Consider the following 5,649-nt stretch of genomic DNA (forward strand, 5'->3'; position numbering starts at 1 on the left):
GGGACTGGAACGTGAATCTTGAGGAGGACATATAGTATGCCTGCCCAATGACCTAATTCTGGCCAGTCGGGGAGGTTTCACAAAGTATGCCAACTGCTCACAGTTAGTAAGTTGACTTAATGGGCAGAGAAACATGTACTGTCGCTGGCTGTGTGTGCTGCTCCGTGTGTCAGCAGTGATGGGGCCACAGTGAGAATCAGACACATAGCCAGCAATGTGGTCATGCATTACAGGTACACCTTTGGTGGGGGATGTACTGGCAGTTGGGACATTCCACAAGTTGCTGAAATAAGTCAGATTCTACCAGCTGATAAGACGGGGGATCCAAAGCCACCATCTGGGCCAGATGAGCATTTCGTTGAGAAAACATGGGAAGAGCAGGAGCGGCCTTTTGCCATCTTTTGAGAGGTCATATGTAGGACTGGCGATAATGGAATCCAGGAGGAGAAGTTGGAGATGAGAGTAGTATTTCAGCCTTGTTCCTGCTGTTGGAGGACCTAGAACCTTCCTCAGATGAGGTTGGTGTAGCCTGAATGCTAAGATCTTACAGTGTGCGCCCCTTTGATGGAAGACATGCTGGCCGGTGGCCAAGTCAGAAGTGGCTAACTGAGTTGTATGGAGAGAACAAGGTGGTGGCTGCTGACTTTGTCTAATGGAGCTTTGCCGGAGTAGGTGGTCAAGGCATTGCATATGCAGGATCAGTGAGGAGGTCCCCTGATATATTTTGGATACAAATACCCAAGGCATTTTCCGGTTGTTATACGCACTGACATCGTCCTGGCCACCATTATTAGAACCCCAATCTGACCCACCTAGATGAGGGGAAGTACTTTATCCTGGTGCCATCTGCCTACCAACTGCTCTCCCAAAACAGCTCCTTGTCCTTCTTGCCGTGCTTTGTACTCGTGAAGTAATGCCAGTATCATTATCAATGGGGACAGGTTAAGAAAAATCTGCCGTTTTTATCTCTTTTGGTTAGTTTAGGAAAAACACATTTATTGTTGTTGCGGAAGTGAAGAGAGAAAGTAGTTAAAGGAGAACTATGAGGGGAGGGGGGGGGGGTGCTTTTCACACACCTCATAGTTCTAGCTGACCTGTGACAATGAGACTGTCACAGGTCGGCTCAGTAGATCGGGAGGTGAGCGAACACATGCCGGCGTTCGCTCACCTCTCGATCCTGTCACGGCTCTCTGCCGTGACAGGGGAGGGGCTGGATTACCTCCTCCCGCTCCGATCCGCCAGCGCTGACTGGCGGAACGGACGGGGGAGGGGGCGGGTACCTCTGCCTCAAGATAGGCAGAGCCAGCTGTCACTCACGCAGCTGGGCGGATCCAGACACAATTGTTGGGATCCGCTCCGGCTGCGGCGTCTCAGTATATAATGAGCTGTAGCTCCCTATATACTGAGCCTAGGGTGACGGGAGGACGCTAGTTTGTGTCCTCCTGTTACCCTAAGGAGAACTATGGGGAAAAGCCTTAACCCCATAGTTCTCCTTTTGAGTGTTTCAAGAATTTAGATTAAAAACAGAGGTAGGTAAGATGAGTGAGGAGGTGTATAGCAGGAGAGAGCGCCACACATTCCTATCTGCAGCTCTGACAGTCTCATGCTTCAGGCACCGTACTACTTAAAATAGGAAGGTTTTCTGTTTTGTTTTTTTCTCTCTCGGCTGAAGTTTTTCTTTAATAGGAGTTATTTTTTATGATGGGTTCAGTGGGCTGTAGATGATAAATGTCTCAGGAATATGAGCGTGGTGAGTGACAAGCCGTTGCGGCGATGTGAGGATAAGTATGTGCTGCTCCTGACTGTCCGCCGGGTAGAAGGCAGGAGGAGAGAGCGCTATCTCCTTCATTTCATCTTCGTTTTCTTTGATGACTTCAAAAGCAGATGAGAATCCCTCTAATCGCAGCTAAAAGGGGTCACAGTGAGGGAGACGGTGTCGTTTTAGGTCAGAGAGTTTTATCGGCGTTCCCGGCTACATTACAGGTAGCAGACATGCAGAATAAAGGTTTACAGAGGAGAGGACTAAAGAGGAACTCTAAGGGAAGGAATAAGACCCATTCGTCGTACTATGCTTTGTCTGCAGCGTATGCACTGTATGGCCACAAATGTAGACACCTGACCATCATAGGCATGTTGGGCATTCCATTCCAAAATCATGCCCATTAATATAAAGTTGCCCCCCCCCCCTTTAACATCGACCACCACTGAAGACTTTCCACAAGGTTTTGGAGGGTGTCTGAGGGAATTTGTGCCCATTTGTGAGGTCAGGTACTGATGTTGGATGAGAAGACCTGGCTCATAATCAGCACTTCATCCCAAAGGTGTTCAGTAGGGTGGAGGTCGGGGCTCTGTGCAGGACACTCGAGTTCCTCCACGCAAAACGCATGTCTTGATGGAACTGGCTTTGTGGGACAGTCATGGTGGAACAGAAAAGGGTCTTCACCAAACTGTTACCATGAGGCTGGATGTGCTAACTTAGCCTTCATACAAGCTTTTTAACATGGAGGATCCCTTGAAATACCTTTCAGGTCTCAGGGAACCCACTTCTAATAATTGCTATATCTACAGCTAAGATTACATTGGTGCTCAGTGAAGTGTCCCCTTGTATGGGTGGTCAGTAAAGTGTCCCCTTGTATGGGTGGTCAGTGAAGTGTCCCCTTGTATTGGTGGTCAGTGAAGTGTCCCCTTACATTCGTTGTTAGTGAAGTATCCCCTTACATTGGTGGTCAGTGAAGTGTCCCTTGTATTGGTGGTCAGTGAATTGTCCCCTTGTATTGGTGGTCAGTGAATTATCCCCTTGTGTTGGTGGTCAGTGAATTATCCCCTTGTGTTGGTGGTCAGTGAAGTGTCCCCTTGTATTGGTGGTCAGTGGAGTGTCCCCTTGCATTGGTGCTCAGTGAAGTGTCCACTTGTATGGGTGGTCAGTGAAGTGTCCCCTTGTATGGGTGGTCAGTGAAGTGTCCACTTGTATGGGTGGTCAGTGAAGTGTCCCCTTGTATGGGTGGTCAGTGAAGTGTCCCCTTGTATGGGTGGTCAGTGAAGTGTCCCCTTGTATGGGTGGTCAGTGAAGTGTCCCCTTGTATGGGTGGTCAGTGAAGTGTCCCCTTGTATTGGTGGTCAGTGAAGTGTCCCCTTACATTCGTTGTTAGTGAAGTATCCCCTTACATTGGTGGTCAGTGAAGTGTCCCTTGTATTGGTGGTCAGTGAATTGTCCCCTTGTATTGGTGGTCAGTGAATTATCCCCTTGTGTTGGTGGTCAGTGAATTATCCCCTTGTGTTGGTGGTCAGTGAAGTGTCCCCTTGTATTGGTGGTCAGTGGAGTGTCCCCTTGCATTGGTGCTCAGTGAAGTGTCCACTTGTATGGGTGGTCAGTGAAGTGTCCCCTTGTATGGGTGGTCAGTGAAGTGTCCACTTGTATGGGTGGTCAGTGAAGTGTCCCCTTGTATGGGTGGTCAGTGAAGTGTCCCCTAGTATGGGTGATCAATGAAGTGTCCCCTTGCATGGGTGGTCAGTAAAGTGTCCCCTTGCATTGGTGCTCAGTAAAGTGTCCCCTTGCATTGGTGCTCAGTAAAGTGTCCCCTTGCATTGGTGCTCAATGAAGTGTCCCCTTGCATTGGCTGTGAGTTGAGTAGGGCCCCTGTAGATTGGTGATCAGTGGAGACCCTTGCATTGGTGCTCAGTAAAGTGTCCCCTTGCATTGGTGCTCAATGAAGTGTCCCCTTGCATTGGCTGTGAGTTGAGTAGGGCCCCTGTAGATTGGTGATCAGTGGAGAAGGACACCCTTACATTGCTGGTCATTGGGGGAAGTGCCCCCTAACGCTGATGGTCCGTGAAGGAAGGGCCCCATTATATTGGTGGGCAGTTGGAAAAATCCCACCCTCCCCACCATCCCCCCATTAGAGAAATCTGAAACCTTTCTTGTTATTAGTAACTTATGTGAGAGGCAGAATTAGCTCAGGAACGCATAACAACCTCCGGAAGAATCCTGGTTGAGGAAGATCGGCCTAACGTGTCTTCGTGTCTTTGTGTGCTGTACCATTAACAGAACCCTTATCCTTCCCTGGAAACACCTGAACGCAATGATTTGAAAATAAAAAAATTGCACCTATGGACCACCTATGCCGGGGCTTGTTTTGCTCCCATTGGCACTGGGGCGTTTTTTTTTACTCCCACTGACCTCAAATAGGTCATGTAGGCCCTAGTCTGCCCCACAAACAACATAACTCTTCTGAATAGTATGGGGACCATTGTGTTAAAGGGTCACCAATGAATACATAGTTACATAGTTACATAGTATTTGAGGTTGAATAAAGACATTAGTCCATCAAGTCCAACCTATTAGGATCTCATTCTAGGAGTACCTGTATCCCTGTATATTACCTGTACCCCTGTATATTACCTGTACCCCTGTATGTTACCTGTACCCCTGTATATTACCTGTACCCCTGTATATTACCTGTACCCCTGTATATTACCTGTACCCCTGTATATTACGGTCCCTTAAGAAATCGTCCAAAAGTTTCTTGAACAATTCCACATTATTTGCTGAGATCGCCGCCTGTGGCAGTGAGTTCCAGACCCTAACTGATCTCACTGTGAAGAACCCCCTTTGCCCCTTGTGCTGGAATTTTTTTTCCACCAATTTTAGGTGGTTGCCTCTAGTTTTTGTAATGGAGTTAATTTTAAATAGTTTATCGCTAATGTTGCTACCACCATTGAACATTTTGTACATGGAGATCATATCCCCCCTTAATCTCCTCACCTCCAATGCGAACGTGTTTAAATTTAGTAGACTTGTCTCGTAGCTCTGGTCCTCCATACCCCTAATTAGTTTGGTTGCCCTCCGCTGGACTTTTTCCAACTCAAGGACATAATAAACACCTGACAGCTTCTTGAAACCACCACAAAATGATGATGATGATTTCAGGCTTAGCTTGGATCTCCTCCTTGTCCTCGTATAGTAATATGTAATGAAACTTTACTGTTTTTCAGGTGTGAAGGACATTGGAGATAACCCCGCTCTCTGTCCACATAGTGGAAGGATCCGACCTATTATAAGAGGTCTTTGCTACCTCCAGGACGTGTTGACCATTCTGGACTTTGGACTACTGCGTGTGTGCTCATGTGTGAGATCGGCATGACAAACTGTGTGCAACCGGACTGGCATTACAGGCAGACCTGCAAGACTGGGATGTGTATAGAGAAACCTGACGCCTTGTAGAAAGTCTTTCCTCCTTCGAGATTTCTATGCTGTTTTTTTTTCCGATGCACTAACAGAATAGACGCGACCTAGGAAATGCAGCTGATTTAAAGTCTATTTAATGGCCTACGAGTGATCACGTACGTTATGGCACCCCAATGGCATGCAGTGGGTAGAAACTGTGAACATTTTATGTATCTCTTTTCGCTCCGACAACCTCAGCATATCAATGGAGGGCTGAACAATGGCTCAGCTTCAGACTTGAACATTGGTGTCAGTTCTTCCATACGTCTCATTATTATTGAGGATCATCGGTCTTTCATCATGAAGAAGCATCTTTATCAGGACCATTCATCATCTACAATCTTTTCTCATCACTCACCGCTGAGGTTTTCATCTTCTAGTGGATGTTATGAAGGGCTTAGGGCCATGGACCTCTGTTTGCCCAG

Source organism: Nanorana parkeri, unplaced genomic scaffold (genome assembly GCF_000935625.1).
Source record: "Nanorana parkeri isolate BGI_ZX_2015 unplaced genomic scaffold, ASM93562v1 scaffold2856, whole genome shotgun sequence".
Taxonomy (NCBI): Eukaryota; Metazoa; Chordata; class Amphibia; order Anura; family Dicroglossidae; genus Nanorana; species Nanorana parkeri.